The 16,471-nt window shown below is 38.4% G+C and overlaps 1 protein-coding gene and 1 long non-coding RNA gene across 2 annotated transcripts in view; one reads left to right on the top strand and one right to left on the bottom strand.

The window, feature by feature from the left end:
- Positions 1-16,471, top strand: part of LOC307005310 — a 338,262-nt gene that overhangs the window by 226,240 nt on the left and 95,551 nt on the right. The gene's annotated exons all lie outside the window — the stretch shown is intronic.
- The window catches only part of tsnare1 (T-SNARE Domain Containing 1), a 149,194-nt gene continuing 135,476 nt past the window's right edge, over positions 2,754-16,471 (bottom strand). The window contains exon 12 of the mRNA XM_079625322.1: positions 2,754-2,840. The gene's annotated coding sequence lies outside the window, so the exon portion shown is untranslated. The remainder of the gene's footprint in view (positions 2,841-16,471) is intronic.

Raw genomic sequence — 16,471 nt, 5'->3', positions numbered from 1 at the left:
TCAAACAATAAAACAAATATATACAAATGACAGATACAGGACCAGAACAGACATATTGAACACACTGTATTTCCTCCACCCACAACCTTGTTTTCATCAAAACATGGCTACTTCTGCCTAATGCTTATGTATTCATTAACCATGACCTCTGGTTTGGCTAACCCCCAAACTAAACCAGACTGAACCACTGTAAAACAAATAAGAGGAACATTACAGCGTCTGGGTCAACATGAAACGCAGCACAGTCAGAAGGGCACTTAAAGCACAATGCAATGCTTGAAGCAGCTGGGCTATTTCTTCTTATCTCCACCAGCCCATCTGACCAAATTGTGGCTAAATCAACCAACCACTGTTTTTGTAATGTTCTACAGCCTCACAAAAAGGCTTGTCAGTTTCTATCAGCCAGCTGCTGTTATCCATCTATTCGAGCCTTTCGCAAACACAACCCCATGCGATTTTTGTCTCCTCCAGTCAGCGGTGTTTCAGCACTAAAAGTGTCTTCAGGAAAGGCGTTCTAATTCAAATAAAAGCTTATCTGGAATTCATTCATGGGACTGTTTTTTTTTTACCCCTCAAGAATAATGCCTGAAAGGAACATTTATTTTCTCTGAAGGGTAAAAGCAGGTCAAAACCTGCATACCGTGGACAAAAAAAATGTCTTTCCGACCACTGCACTTATGATTATCTATTAGGTGGGAGACCCAGTGATAATTTACCTCACATGCTCCTTTTGTACGATTATACGGTGGATGTTGCCAAATACCAAAGTCAAAATAATATCTAGTGAGTTTATTCAGAGTCTAAAGTCAGCCTTTAAAACAGTTACACCCTTAAGTGTTATAAATGTGGACATAGTAAAATTGTCTTTATATCATAAAAAGGTCACATGGAATCACTGCAACTATACACGGACATAACACTTACATAAACCCCCATAAAATGGCCAGAGTAGCATTAACAACTAAAAACCTTTTTTAAAAGGCTGAAAGTGCTGGATTGCCATTAAAATGATATTAAGATATAGAGAGTTAAATACAGCACTTTAATCAAGGATACCTCTGCTATACAGTGTGCTGTGCCAAAAAGCCAGCTGTGAGAAAACTGTGCAGAGTTCATTTTATAGCCTGATGAAAAATGACACTGCAACACATATGGAAAAAATATGTCATGCTCATTGGCTTCTGTAAAAAAAAAAAAAAGTATATATATATATATATGAGAGAGAGAGAGAGAGAGAGAGAGAGAGATAATGTAATAAATAGATTACAAATGTACAAAATACCATTTACTCCACTTTCCAGTAACACTGCAAACCAAGTTTATAGTTCGTTTGTATTCCTTCTATTTAGTTTTCTTAAAGAAATGCATGACTTTTATTCCCCAATGATTGACTAAATTAATCAAAAGTGACACTAAAGACATTTATAATGTCATAAAAGATTTCTGTTTCAAATAAATGCTCTTCTTTTGACTTTTCTATCCATCAAATAATCATGGAAAGATTCACCTGCATCAAGTCGACAGATGAGCTAATTGAAATGACGCTGTTATGATAGTTAGATTATTATTTGAGACTTGTTTGAATGAATCCCTTTTATTTGCATGACACATTGACATTACAGTACAGAATAGCTTTTTCGGCTTACATTGTATAAGCATTCATTGCATATGTCATTAAACGGAAGAGAGGCTCTCAGAATGCGTAAACTTCACATCCTTTTGATTTTCCTGGCAAAAAAGTCCCAAGTCCTTCTCATAAAAATCAGCCTACAGGCTTCAATAGACAACCTAGGACAAAGTCGGGGAAAGTCTCATTTTTTTATAGTTTAGTTACAAGCTGTTCATACATTGCCATAAAAAAAAAACACGATTAATTCTCCAAAATTTTGATTGGTAGTGTTCATCAAGAGAGAAACTGAGAATGTGCAGAAACAAAGTAATTTAAAACACATAAATCACATCAGCAAATGAAGGCTGTTTGGAATGGAACAATAGCTTATTATAACTTATGGCATATTGTGCAGTATATTTTGTATACTGATGACCATTTTTAAAAAGTGAAGTAGACATGCACAAAAGTTTTGAACAGTAGTATACCACTGCATATTCTTATCACATGACTCCATTTTGTTGCATGAGTGTAATTTGGTTATAAAATTGGAAATAAAAACTGATATTTTCAATCAATTTCGTGTAAAAATGTTTTAACTTCTGCCAGTTTGGTCAAGTTATGCGTTAAAAAAAGTTGGGCTGCATGATATGATTTAGTATTCCAAGCAGTGCATTATGTTGAGTACTGCGCATCTTGAAAATATGTTCACAGTATACACATACTGTACATACTGCAGGTGTACGAGTAGAATGCTATTCCATAGCCCCAAAACTCATAGTGGACAAATTATTAACAAAAATAAACCATAATATTATTCAAAATAATATCTATTTCCACACAACTCGCAAAGTATTATTCAAAATCACAATGCATTGCAATTCTTCCAGTGATCGAGAGAGACGCGGATGTTTCAGCCTGATAAAAGGACGTCTGAGATCATCGGTTTTGAAGAGAATAATGTGAGAAGGAGACACTTGTGTTTGACTGCGTGTTGACTTTTCCCAGCTCCCCCCCAAAAAAGCCTAATCCCACCAATTCGCGGCTGTCACCAGGCATGCTTAAATTAGCCGGCGTCCTTGTAGGTGAGTGGCACACGGAGGAGGAAATCCACAGCCAGACGTCAGCCGGAGCAGCCGTGTGGGTTGACAGAGGGGCTGCGACGGGCCCGTGCCTCTGCGGCTGTCACCCTCCGAGCGCCATTAGCACGGCATTCCTGGGCTGTCCATACCTAGCCAAAGTGCCCAAAGAGTCCAGCTGTCACATTAAAAGTGCCACATGTGATACAGTCTGCAGCCAAATACATTATCCTCCCCCCTCTGGCTCTGATGCCTACACTCTGGGGCAAACACAGATCTCCCAGTTCTACAACAGACTCAAGTCGTGCGCATCAAAAAAAAAAAAAAAAAAAAAAGAATAAACATTTTTTGGTGCTGCTTAAAATGAAGATGCTGGAAAAAAAAAAAACCAGGTTTACACGCAGAACAGTTTTTTTTTTTTTTTCATTTAAAAACCTAAAACTCAGGGCAGATGAATGAAAAAATGTACGTTGTTTACTTCTTTTAACTTGAGGGCAATGTTTTTAAAATTCTGTGTCATGCAGCAAAAGATGCAAGCCCATTTAATGCATGTTTATATAGAAAAACAATGGAAAAGCAGCACAGTGGAGTGCACAAACACGTTTTGTGTGAAAAACCCCTCAAGGCCCCGATATAAGCGAAACCGAAGAATGGACTGGTCTGATGCGATATCGAACATAATCCGGCTAAAACGAAGTAAATTTTCTGTTAGGACCACTATCGTCAAATACGATAGACAATTAGCATATAGTTTGAATTGGCGGTATGGTTCTGTTATGGGCAAGAACTCAGCATGGATAAGAGCAGGGAGAGCACCAATAGGGTAAACTGAACAGAACCATCATGATTGTATTGCATATTTCATTAATTCAATATTTTAATGTACAACATAATACGAGAATTTAGTCTGATTCAAGGGGAATCACAATACCAATCCTGTCTGGACGAGAGGAGGAGCTGGGGAGGGAGGAGGGTATTAGCTCATGAGAAACGCGATAGCTGTTGATATACTGAAGGAGATTATATATGGTTGCTGTGATAGGCGTCATATTCCTATAGGTAGACGTGGATAAACAGAGTCAGCTGATGCGAGCTTGACTAACGTGACCTGCCAGAACTGACGCTATACGCTTGATTTGGAGTGCATTTCTGTAGTCGAAACAGTTTGTCAAAACAAAGTTCCTGGAGATTGCAATTAGGTGTGCTCTGATTTTACCATATCATCACGCTTAACACTGAGAATTAGAATAATTTTAATGTGAGGATCAGGTGCTGAATGGCCGTTTGCGGGACATCCTTTTAAACTAAAAACGGAAAACATTTCATGCGTTTTGGCTGTTCTTTTACACGACAACAGTGTAACAGTTTTTGAAAACAATACGTTATCGTCTCCTTGTAAACGACAAAATAGTGAATTTGTGAAAGCGGTGACGTCATGCGCATGTGTTGTCATGACTGATGACGAGGAAGTAATTGCAAGTAAAAATACTCTTTATTACACTTTATTTTAAGGTGTCATTGTTACAATGTAATTCTATATTTAAGTACTGAGTATTAATAATTAACTACATGTACTTACTATAGGGGTAGGGTAGGATTAGGATTTGGTTGAGGGTTACTTGCATGTAATTATGCATAATTTACTGTTACTACTATGGTAAGTACATGTAACATATGTAACAAGGACACTGTAAAATAAAGTGTTACCACATACCCCTATTTTTAACAGCGGATTGAGGTGACGTTTGTCATGATTCCTGTCTTGTGTTCAACTTGTCTTGTGTACTTTTGTCATTTCCTGTCTTGTGCTAAGTTTTGTAGTCCTATCTAGTTTTTCATGTTGATTCGTCTCCCCTGGTGTATCTTGTCATTATCTAGTTAAGCTTGTTTTTTCCCCTTTGTATTTATAGCCCTTGTGTTTCACTTGTTACTTTGTCAGTTGTTGTACATGTATGGTTGCTTCTAGTTCGGTCCTTCTCGTGATTTTGTTTCTTTGTCGCTCGTGTTCTTTATTATTTTGTTCTATGTGTGATTTCATTAAAACCCTGCAGATAGATCCTCGCCTTCGCCTGCTTTCTCCAGCACATTACAACTTTAGAGGTCATCCGCACATCTATACTTGAATGTTTTCTTAACTGCTGTTTTGTTTGCTAAAAGTATAGAGCCGAAAAGGTTTTTCTAAATTCCCTTTAAGTGAAGACTGAAAAAAAAAAAAAAAAAAAAAAAAAAACTTTGTCAGTATACCTAGGGCTTAATTGTATATATTCATTAGTACAAAAACACAGTTGATGTTTTCATTTACGACTTGTTTTTTAAGCAACGTGTACTTGGTCATTTAGTCTCATTACCTGAATCATTTATTGGTAATGTTGTTGTCCGGTAAGCTGAGGGGGCTCTAACTTGAACCATTACGTTCAATAATTCACATTAATGACTTGACTAATCAAGCTAACTACTTAGCGTTTTCTGAGAATTGTACCTACGAGTTAGAGGTTTGTCTGCTATTACTAATAGATTTCAGCCATTACGATCTAGTGTTTATTGATTTTATGCTGTGCAACATTAATGCTATGTCTTGGGGATTGGAAGTCACAGCACTGGATCTTATCTGGCATTTATTAATGAGATAAAATGCTGCTCGGCACCACTGCTTTGGCAGAACAACAAGCAAACATTTCATTTGATTTTGTCCCTCATTGTAAATAGGGTGCACTGCATAAATATGCACGGTTACCTTGGTGACCGACGTTTTTCATTCATTAGTGCTGCTTGTGTTCACCTTGCCGGTACACTAACAATAGCTGTCCCTTTCCAAAAAAATCAGCCTCCTTGTGTGAATGCACCATGTACTTTAACAACTCGCAAATAAATTCATGCTAGTGTATCATTCTAACTTCCTTTTGTGCTCATTAAATATACATATGTGAGAGGGGGCACAAGGTTTTATCGTATGTAGTTTATGAGACAGTGAATCCCCTCTGCTGATTATTTTTAGTCATGCAAATGAAAACTATATCAGAGAGACAAAGGCTTTAGGTGACTATTGACCAAGAAACAACCTGTGGCACAAGTGACCTATGCGTGGCATGAGGTGATGTGTTCAGGCTAAACATACTCATGCAATTAAGCCATGTCAGCCGTAATATTCCTCATTGGGAGCCGAGGAAACGGGAAGCGGAATACAGCAGAATTGGAAGTGACAGCTTGAGGCTGGGGAATGAGCATACTTAAAAGGCCTTGACTCATAAAACATTCATTTACTCATGTACTGACAAGATAACTCAACAAACGCACAAATCAGAGACAATTAACAAGACGGTGAGTGCAAACACAAAGGAACAAGAGCGTACGCACACACTTGCGTCCAGCGAGACGCATGCATGCATGCACACTCAGTCACTAGCCTTAAACACATCTGACACTCAACAGATTTTTTTTTTTCATGCTATCACATTTCCACACAATTCATCCATTCACTAACCTTTTTTTTACCACAACAACAGTTTGACCTTTTTGTTGGTTTTTCTTACATACATGGTATATAGATCTGGTATACACTGTTTCTGTTTACAATGTGTTTTTTCATTCATTTTTATTTTTTCCTGATTTTTTATTTTTTATCTGTTACAAAAACAAGGGGAAATACATGCACTCTAGTATCTGATAACTCTTTAATCCCAAAACCCAATTCATATACTCCTTTTACATGCCAATTACCCAAACAGTGTATAGGGATCTCCCAGTCACGTGACCCCTAGCCGCGTGTCAGCCATTTTGACGGAATACATCCGTCAGCTACTCAGTGCAGTGATGCGCGGGTCAATGTACAAACAACCCGCACCCGACCGACGTTTTCAACTAACCCGCCCGCAACTCGGACCGCAAAAAATAAGGAAAGAACATTTTGTACCCGACCCGCATTTATTTAGCTAGTAAATGCTCATAGTAGCGTCATTGGGCCATAGACGTAAGAACTAGGGGTGCGCGTGCAGCATTTTTCTGAATGTTGTATGATATAGCCTAGTGTTATGTTATAAAGGCTTGATTTATTTATTCATTCATTTCGTTTCATTTTCTTAACAATTAAGATGCTGCATGTGTTTATCCAGTCTAATCGAAGTGTGCGTCTCTCCCCGGACTTTCCCGACAAAAATCCTGCCCGCCCCCTCTCAGAAAATACATAAAACTGACATTACTGAGCTATATGCGTTTAAAAGTAGCCTATTAAAATTGCACAGTGGCTTTGGTCAGTTCAACGTGTTGGGAAACCGGGCATTTTGTCCCACGTCAGCTTTTATATAAAGTTCATAAGGCGCTTAACATTCAAAAGGTAAATAAGGATTTCCCACTTGCATCTCTCCTGCAAAAGGAGAATTATAGGAATCATAGATCCATATGAAGCACCACAAGTTCTTTTTACAGGCATTAAATGTGTAGAACAACTTCCTGACATTGAGTTTGGTGACATTTACAGCTACATTATTCACTTCCCATCACGCTAACGCTACACCGGAGCTTCATTAAAAGCATACAGAAGCTTAACGTTAGCATGCTATTGGTATCACGAGTCCGGATGGGTCAGCAACTCTTTGATTTGGACGCCAGCGGGGAAGGATTATTCAATCATCACCGCAAAAGTTGGTCTATGTATTTTTATAACCAAATTATAGTGACGTTACCTGTAATAATCTTTAAACTGAGTTTACAGGGGAAAACACAAAACAAAATCACCTGTTTATTGCCACCAACCACTTGTTTCTCCGTTTTATTTCTTTTGGGATACATTACAAAGATATTCCTTTTGTATGATCACGTATCTGATCGGATCCAACTGCACAGCATTGCTCGGGCATGATAGGAATATTTCGCGACGAGCTGTAGTATCACCGGCGGTTTAGCACTTTCTATTCCGTCAAAATGGCTGCTCCAAATGGCGTGACGTCACGCGGGACGTCCCTATAGAGGCATCAGCAGGGGTGGTTCGGCCAGTGTCCCATGTCAGCAAGCTTGGTGCCCTGAGCAGCCTTGCTAATTTCATACTTTATATCACACTGTAAAAAAAATTTGTCATGATTTGTTATCACAACTTTTTATCTTTTGTCAAATCAACTTCGATAACTAATGTGTGAAGATAACATACTATTTTGAGTTTCTGTTTATTAAACCATTCTTCTTCATTGTATTAACTCAAATTTTTAATTACAACCAACTCAAAATTGTAAGGCAACAAATAACTTGTTTAAGTTAAACCAACATTTTTTTTTTACAGTGCACCAACTAATTTTATGTTGATACATTTTTGCAAGTTGTAAAGGTGTAAAATACTTCCAATTAATTGTAATACACTCACATTATTATAACACACAATTCCAGGTAATTCACACACACACACACACACACACACACACACACACACACACACACACACACACACACACACACACACACACACACACACACACACACACACACACACACACACACACACACACACACACACACACACACACACACACACACACACACACTTTAGTATTTCAGTGAGTTGCACACATCAGTAGAACAAATGTGATTCTTTACAGTATTACTATTGACAATCCTTTAGTCAACGTCTTAGTGAATTAGTCAACCCTGTCTGTACAGGGAACAACATGGTATTGTTGACTATTTCTACAGATATTTTCAGAGTAATTCCATCACGCGCACAAGCTTCTGTCTGCTGATACAACCACAGACCTGTCACACAAAAAACGCAGCAGCAGGAATAACTCATTTTAATTGGCTGCCACGAGCGATCAGGCAAATCAAGACTGAATCTATCATATTGATACATTTTTAGAAACTGAAGATTTGGAGTTGAAAATATCAGCCCTCTTTGGCCACATGGTGATGAATGATCAATTCCTACAACATTCACGTTATCTGGCCGTTTTACATGTTGCTACATTACCATGGACCATGTGTGACCCTGGATCACAAAACTAGTTAGCACGGGAATATTTGTGGCAATAGCCAACAATACAATTCAAAATTATAGATTTTTCTTTTATGCCAAAAATCATTAGGATGTTAAGTGAAGATTATGTTCCATTAAGATATTTTCAAAATTTCCTATCGTAAATATATAAAACATTTATTTTTGTGAGTGAATGCAGCACAATCGTGAACATAAATGGACAACTTTAAAGGCGATTTTCTCAATGTTTCGATTTTTTTGCACCCTCAGATTCCAGTTTTTTTAATAGTTATCACTGCCAAATATTGTCCCATCCTAACAAACCATACATCAATGGAAAGCTTATTTATTTATTTTCAGATGTATAAATCTCAATTTCAATACATTGACCCATGTGACTGGTTTTGTGTCCCAGGGTCACATATATAATGAACATCCCCTGAAGAATTGTAAGAAATCATACAACCAATGAAATGCTCAATAAATGGCAATATTCGCAATCTATTCAAATAAAACTAAAGGAGCTTTCAAGCAAATATGCCTTGAGCATAAGAAATGGCAGAAGTTCAAGTCTCCGACCCCTCGGTTCTCGCTCTGCACACAATTCAAACCAAACACCTTTGGGAGAGAGATCAAGCGTGATTCGCAAAAAAAGCACATCTCAACACTATCGGTTGCATACAAGTAAACGCATGGATCAGAAGAGTGTGATAAAAGAAAGAGGTGTGGAGGCAGGCTATTTTTGTCACGCTCTCTGGAGCGTGCCAATGAGTCAGGGCCACATGGACACATAAGCTGCAGGTGGGCCGTGGAGATGTCAGGCTTGGTTAGCAGGAAGGGGGCGGGACCACTCTGGCCCAGTCTAAGGGTCCACAGCGGGCCCATCTATCAGCTCTAGCCAGCAGCAAACGACTCGGCGTGGCCCTCGAGTGCACTTTTGCTCTGATTAGAGCTCCCATTGGACTTGTGTTGACACATCTGCACCGAAACCCGGTAGATATACAGTACAATACAGGCCCTGCTACACACATTAACAAACCACTTTTCCACAACAACAAACATGCACTATGCCGATGGGATTTGAACCAGCGGCACGATGCCAATGGTAAAGAATAAGAGACTTTGGGTAAAAGCCTCTCTGAGCCTGGGCGATTAATGTGTTGTCAATGGAAGGGGATGATGACAGATGGAGCACAAGGGCAAAAGTGGGTTCTTCGAAACAAAACAGCGGATGACTCTGTTCTTACGTTTCAGCTTCTAAAAGTGCTTTTAGGCTCCCTCACATCTCTGATGCTATAAAAGTCAGTTTCACCATAAAAGCCAGAGTTCACCCTTGTCTCTTATTCGAAATTCACACAGTGAATGTTTCCCATCTTCTAGACCTTTCAAATAAATTGACAGAAATGCCACTGAATATTTTTCTCTTTATGATCAACTTTTTATATATCTTTCATAAACTGCATCTGCCATTTACCTGACTGTAATATATAGACTGTAATATCCTGACATATAATGTAGCAGCAAGCAGCATTACAAGGTTAAGCCAGTGGTGTAACCCAGTTTTAAAAAGTCGGTGAGACAGGAGTGTGTGTGGGGCAGTGGGGTATCACATTGAGACAAAACAATGGCACTGACATATTTTAAGATATCAGTGAAATTTGCTTTCAATTAAAACAGCTCAATTGTCTAAAAATTTTTTTTTTTGATAGTTCATTACTGAGCTTATTAGCTCTAGTATTGTGTTTTTTATTTATTTATTGTGCTTAAGTACAGTTGCAGCAGTGTCAATAGGGTAACAAATTGTCCCTGTACGAACACACTTGGGATATACCTTTGCTGACATGGAAAGAGAGAGCATGCCGTGATCACTGGCATTTAGAGACAACTAAATAGAGCCCTCAGGCAGGCCTTGTGGCAAGTTGGGGGCTTCATTTGAAATATCTTCAACATGCTGGATTTGAAATATGCTGGATATCTGGAGGGCAACACTGGATTTTAGAGGACAAGTGAAAAGCAACTCATATATATCTGTCCTGTTAATACGTCCTGTCTATTGCATATGAATGTTTAATCAGTAATTATCAAGCATATATAAAAACATGCAAGTTATCTGTTGTGCCCTTTATTTAAGCTGTCAAAAGCCCACTTATGGCCCTCACAGCTGTACCATAACTGGCACTCTCAGGACACCACATGCACTTGCGATGTGCCCTTATTACATAAAACACTTTAAACACAGTGGACACATTTGGACACTTAAGGTGCACTTGTCAAAAATAGCTAAATAAATGGCACTTAAAATTGTGTGAACTTGAAAACTGCCTTCATAAAGTACATCAAAAGTACAAATGCACAACTCACCTTGGGGACCAGTTAGGTAAAAGCAATTGCAAAAATGGCTAATAAAAGTGAAGCTGATTCTGAGAAAGCTCAGATGCTACTTGGTTTGATGTTCGGGCCTAACGCATTAACATTCATACATCGTGTGTCCAGTGTGATTAGTGTCCAAAAGTGTTCAAACACTTTCTGGGTCTAAGCATTTCTCTCAGTTTTCCACCATTGAGCTTGTGTAACAAAGTTGTAAAATAAAGATATTTATATGCACTGACACCATAGCTAATCTGATATTTTTAAATAGAAATAGAGTGCTCCTTTCAAACATATATCATCATTCAGCAGAAACGATTGTGCCACACAAATGTAAGGTGTGTGATGGACAGCAGTAGTAAAGGGCAACTAAGAACACAAACGCAGGAAATGATTAGGAGCCGTCAGCGGGACAGCGGCGTGATTTCCCTCGCTGCTAGTCCTTGCTGTCGTTTTTCAGCTAGCACTGGCTGTAATGGCAGCTGGGCTGCCAGCAGCACTCAATCACTCTGTTTATGAATCCAAACAACAGTCAGTTACGTGGTGTGAGAACCCACAGAGGAGGGCCCGGAGCATTCAGCCTGTCACAGCCAGCATCTTGGGGTTCTCCGACGGCAGATGAGATAGATTGCATGAAGAGGTACTTTCTATGAAATGTATAAGCTAAAGTTTGGCTATGTACAAGTTACATCCTGTCTAATAAAAGAACAAAGTTTGATCATATAGTGCTGGAAATAATTGAAATGATAGTATCTCTATGTTTTCTATTTTCTGTAATTTTGTACACAAGCCATTCTTTTGGAGATTGCATTTCTAGGGAAGATTTGATATCATATAGCCCATATAAACATTTTTAAATAATTAAAAACACCAATTACTGTAATAATTTCATCTTTTCTCAGCGTCATTGTATGTTTCTACTGCCTCATGAAGAAAATGGAAGAATGGGAATAATGTTTCAAATGAAACCAGACTGCTTCGGCAAGGTTTCTTTGATTAGGATTCTTCACTGTGAGAATGTTTCTAAATTAGGAAAACACCATCAAATACCTCTGTGTTTATCTTTGAACATTATGCAATTTGTAATTCTTTTAAATAAATAAAAAAGAGAGAGAATTTTTTTTTGATTTTGCAATTATTTACAATTATGCATGGAAAAACTTATATGACTTCCTATTGGCAAAAATTCACAAATGATCATATTTGTTGTTGTTTGGAAATGCAAATGAAGTGGATTTTGATATTTGGGTCGTTTTCTTATTTAATGGCACTGATACTGGTGCGCAGATTTCATTGCTCCATGTGCGTCTAATGATTAGGCTAAACATCAGAAATCCCCTCATTTATCAGCTTATCTGTAAATAAAGTCTCCCATCTGTGTTGCCTCCCCGACAACAAAACAATCACATTCCTGCACAGAATTCAAATCAAACTAAGCCACGGTACACATAGACACCATGGTTTGGAATATGAAAATAAGGATGGACAAAGCCATTACTGCATGTTTCCTTCTACCTCTTCCTCAGTTTGGATCATTCTCCTCTGGGTAAAAGCCTCAGGGCTCAAATGATTCAGCCTGACTGTCCTGTTATTGTGACTCCAGCTGCTTTGTCAGAAAATGCTAGATGCAATTTGCCCCCCCTCAGGGGAGTCAGGATGCAGTGTCCATTTCAATTCTTAAAGAACTGAGCTGAATTTGATAAATGGACACAAACTAAACTGCTCAGGATTCTGTATTTGAACCTTGTTTTGTTACAATGCATTGAGATTACTTTTTTTCTTTCTTACATATAACGATGATACAATAAATTTATTTGAATAGTTCAATATGGCGGGAAAAAAAGAAAAAAAGAAAAATCAACCCAGGGTGAAACAAAGGTATCCTGCAGTGACGTCATATAATCAGAATATATATATATATATAAATTCAACTTTTAATGACTTCTGCAGTCTCAAAATGATTCAACCCCTTCATGGCAAGCATCTTTAGTTCTTTAGAACACCCCTTTGCTGTTATGACCTGCTGCAAACAAGATTTATAACCAGACACAAGCTTCTGGCAGCGTTTCTGAGGAATCTTAGCCCATTCCTCATGAGCAATGGCCTCCAGTTCAGTAATATTCTTAGGTTTGTGTGCTGCAACCGCCGTCTTCAAATCCCACCAGATATTTTCTATAGGGTTCAAGTCTGGTGACTGTGATGGCCACTGTAATCTTCCAGGACTTCTTCTGCAACCAAGCCTTGGTGGAATTTGAGGTATGCTTGAGATAATTGTCCTGTTGGAAGGTTCAATTATAACCCAGCTTCAGCTTCCTCACTGACGTTTTCTCCTAGGATTTCCTGATACACTTCAATGAATCTAGCTTGCCTTCCATACGTTGCAGGTTTCCAGTGCCAGAGGATGCAAAGCAGCCCCAGAGCATCACCGAGCCACTAGAATCCCAAAACGTCTTATTTATATGATTTTGAGTACATTGAAGCAGACTTTTCTTGTGCTTTTGGGTCAGCTCTGGCATTGAAACCACACGAATTTAGTATTTGCCTTACTGTGCAAGCTGAAACATCAGTGCCCGTTGCCACCAAGTCTTGCTGCTGGCCTTTTGCAGTCACTCAAGGTCTTTTCTGAACCTGCCTTCTCAGGTTACAGCCGTTGATGGCTTCCTTTTTCTGCCACGTCCAGGTATTCTTCCATCGGTGTCTTTAGGAACATTCAATGCCTTCGCTATTTTTGCATCCTGTTCCTTGCGTGTGAAGGGCGATGATATATTCTCTTAACTTTTTGGACCATTCTTTTGCCTCTAACATGCAGTCAAAAGTGACACTCAACAAACCTAGGCAGTTCAGATATTTCATGTGTTCTAGCTCAAGCGCACCTGGTGCAACTAATGAAGCCCTTGATTAGTTACACCAAATGTGCTTAAGACAACACCTGTTTTTCAGATTTGTGATGTTGTGAGGGATTCTATTAAGGGGGTTGATAATTTTGAGACTACGGAAGTCATTAAAAGTTGCATTTTCAGTAGAATTTGGGGAAACCACTTGGAACATTTGTTATGTTGAGCTATTTCAATTACTTTTGTTTGATCGTTCATTGCAAACAGCTGAAAGACAACTGAAAGTATATATATGCACCCACAGACATATACAAGTATATCATATAATATAATATTATATATTATGCAAACAAAAACTTATGTTAGATGCGATTAATCATGATTAATCGATTGGACAGTTAATCAATTTGACAGTTATTTAATAATATTACTGTTTTATTGAATTTTTTATTAACATAAGAGAGTTCTTTAAAAAATATTAAATAGTATATGTTAAACAACATTTTTATATTCTTTAAAAAAAATATATGAAGATTTAATGGAATTTTTGTCATAAATGCTTCCCAAAAATCCTCCCACGATTTCTATAATTTCAGAGAGATTATTCTATCTCTGAAAAGCTGCTGTGTGATAATAACAGTTAATAATAGACTTAAACAAATCAGAGCCTAATGAAATGGAGAATTCCACTGCTAACTATCATGCACCTAACATTTTCAGCAAACACAAATGCAGCCATCTCTTTGTATATATTTGTTAAAATATCACCCTGCAGCAAGTAAGGGCAAGGGATTGTTTGTTTTGTTTTTGTGCACTTTGACAAGCTGTGCTCTCTTATCATGGACCAGATCAGAAGCAATATAAACACAGCGCTGAGATAATGTGCGAGCATCATGTTTACTTTACGGCAATTGTACGGCATCTCAAACATCAGAGGATAGATCGGCCCTATTAGAATAATAGTGTGAAGGACAACGGAGTGGATGAGGAGCAATGGTGGAGGAGAGAGAGAGAGAGAGAGAGAGAGAGAGAGAGAGAGAGAGAGAGATAGAAAGTAGTAACCATAGCCTCCACGCATTGCAGATTTACTGATCTGTCTGCACTTTATGTGGACGAAATGGAAAAGAGAATGGTAGCATGTTTACAGCGCTATAAAGTTTTCTTTAAATTCCCAAGGACTCGACCACCCTGAAACTGCGTCGGAGCCACCATAAAGCTCAGTGTAATGCCATCCTTTAAATCTGATGAAACATTTATTGATCTTCTTAGATCTTATTTTATTTTCTTCCCCTTACTTTTACCTCTAGCCGAGATACAGGAGCCCTGCCGAAAGACAAGATGTGCATCCAAAGACTTAAAAACAAGAAATGTTAAAGGGACAACACACTCACAAATGAAAATTCTGTCATCATTTGCGCACAAAAGGAGACATTTTTTGAAGAATGTCCAAGCTGTTCTTTTTACTATAATGAGAGTGAATGGAGACTAGGCCCATTAAGCTCCAAAATGACTGGTGGCATTCGAATGGGCCCCTTGAGACCTGAGTTTGATGTTCCTGTAGGCTGATGTTCCTATTCATGGGTTTCAGTCACGTGACTTTTTTGTTGTGGCCGCCATCTTTAGGACCTTTGAGTTAAATTGAGTAGTATCTCCCTGGCGATTGGAAAGATGTCGCACACTAAAATAGCACTCCTCACTGCAGACGAAAAGCAACGGTACTTAAATAATATAGATACTTTAGGTATAGATCCTTATTTACTGCCAAACGAACTGCTGACTCCATTAAAGTCTTGTAAAAACTTGCCAGATTTGACGTTTGCTGATATTTATGGTGCGATCTGTGAAAAAAACAGAGGGGGGGATGTTTTGAAACATTTTTATTCATAAAAATAAATCATGAGAACATGAACTTCATCACTGCATGTGCAGGAATTGTAAAATCTTTTTTATTAACTCATGAAGTAGCCTAACGCAATATTTTTACTCTAATAGCTTATCTTTCTCCACACATAACTGTGATCATGCAATAACGTTAACTTTACATCGCGATGATGAGCTACAGTGAAATGATAGAAAAGACATTATCTGTGTTAGCAATTCGCGTTAAACGCGTCTTTACATTATATATAGTGGAGTGCAGCGCGACAGAAGTGTAGCACGGACAAGTGGATCACCGCCGTGAGTAATCATTTTAAAATAAAATTGACTAATCAAACCACGGATCCCTGATAAGTTTTGTGATCCGTCTCGCCACTAGTGTAGTAGCACTATGATCACTTTGAGGGGAGGATAAATTTATCCCCACCGGGGATAAAAATAATTAAACAGGCAGGGATACATTGACCAGAAAGGGGGAAATCCCACGCATCCCCCCCGGCAAATCGCACCCGGTTTATATCTACCTCGTCCACAATCCCTCTCCATACACCGGCGAAGCTCTCAAGGCATTTAAAAGCACTGATTCTGAAGCCTACCTCTACTTCACTTCGGGATGGGTATGATCCCAAAATCTATCATCTGGAGATGAAGAAAATGTTCTTGATAACAGGACGGGTGTTATTAACGTTACTCGAGTAATCGCTGCATTGCTGAACTGAATTGCTAATAATGTCGGTAAAGCACATCT

Source organism: Phoxinus phoxinus (genome assembly GCF_949152265.1).
Source record: "Phoxinus phoxinus genome assembly, chromosome: 10".
In the NCBI taxonomy this organism is placed as follows: domain Eukaryota; kingdom Metazoa; phylum Chordata; class Actinopteri; order Cypriniformes; family Leuciscidae; genus Phoxinus; species Phoxinus phoxinus.
Note: the sequence above shows the minus strand (reverse complement) of the source record. Positions and strands in the feature narration are given on the sequence as shown.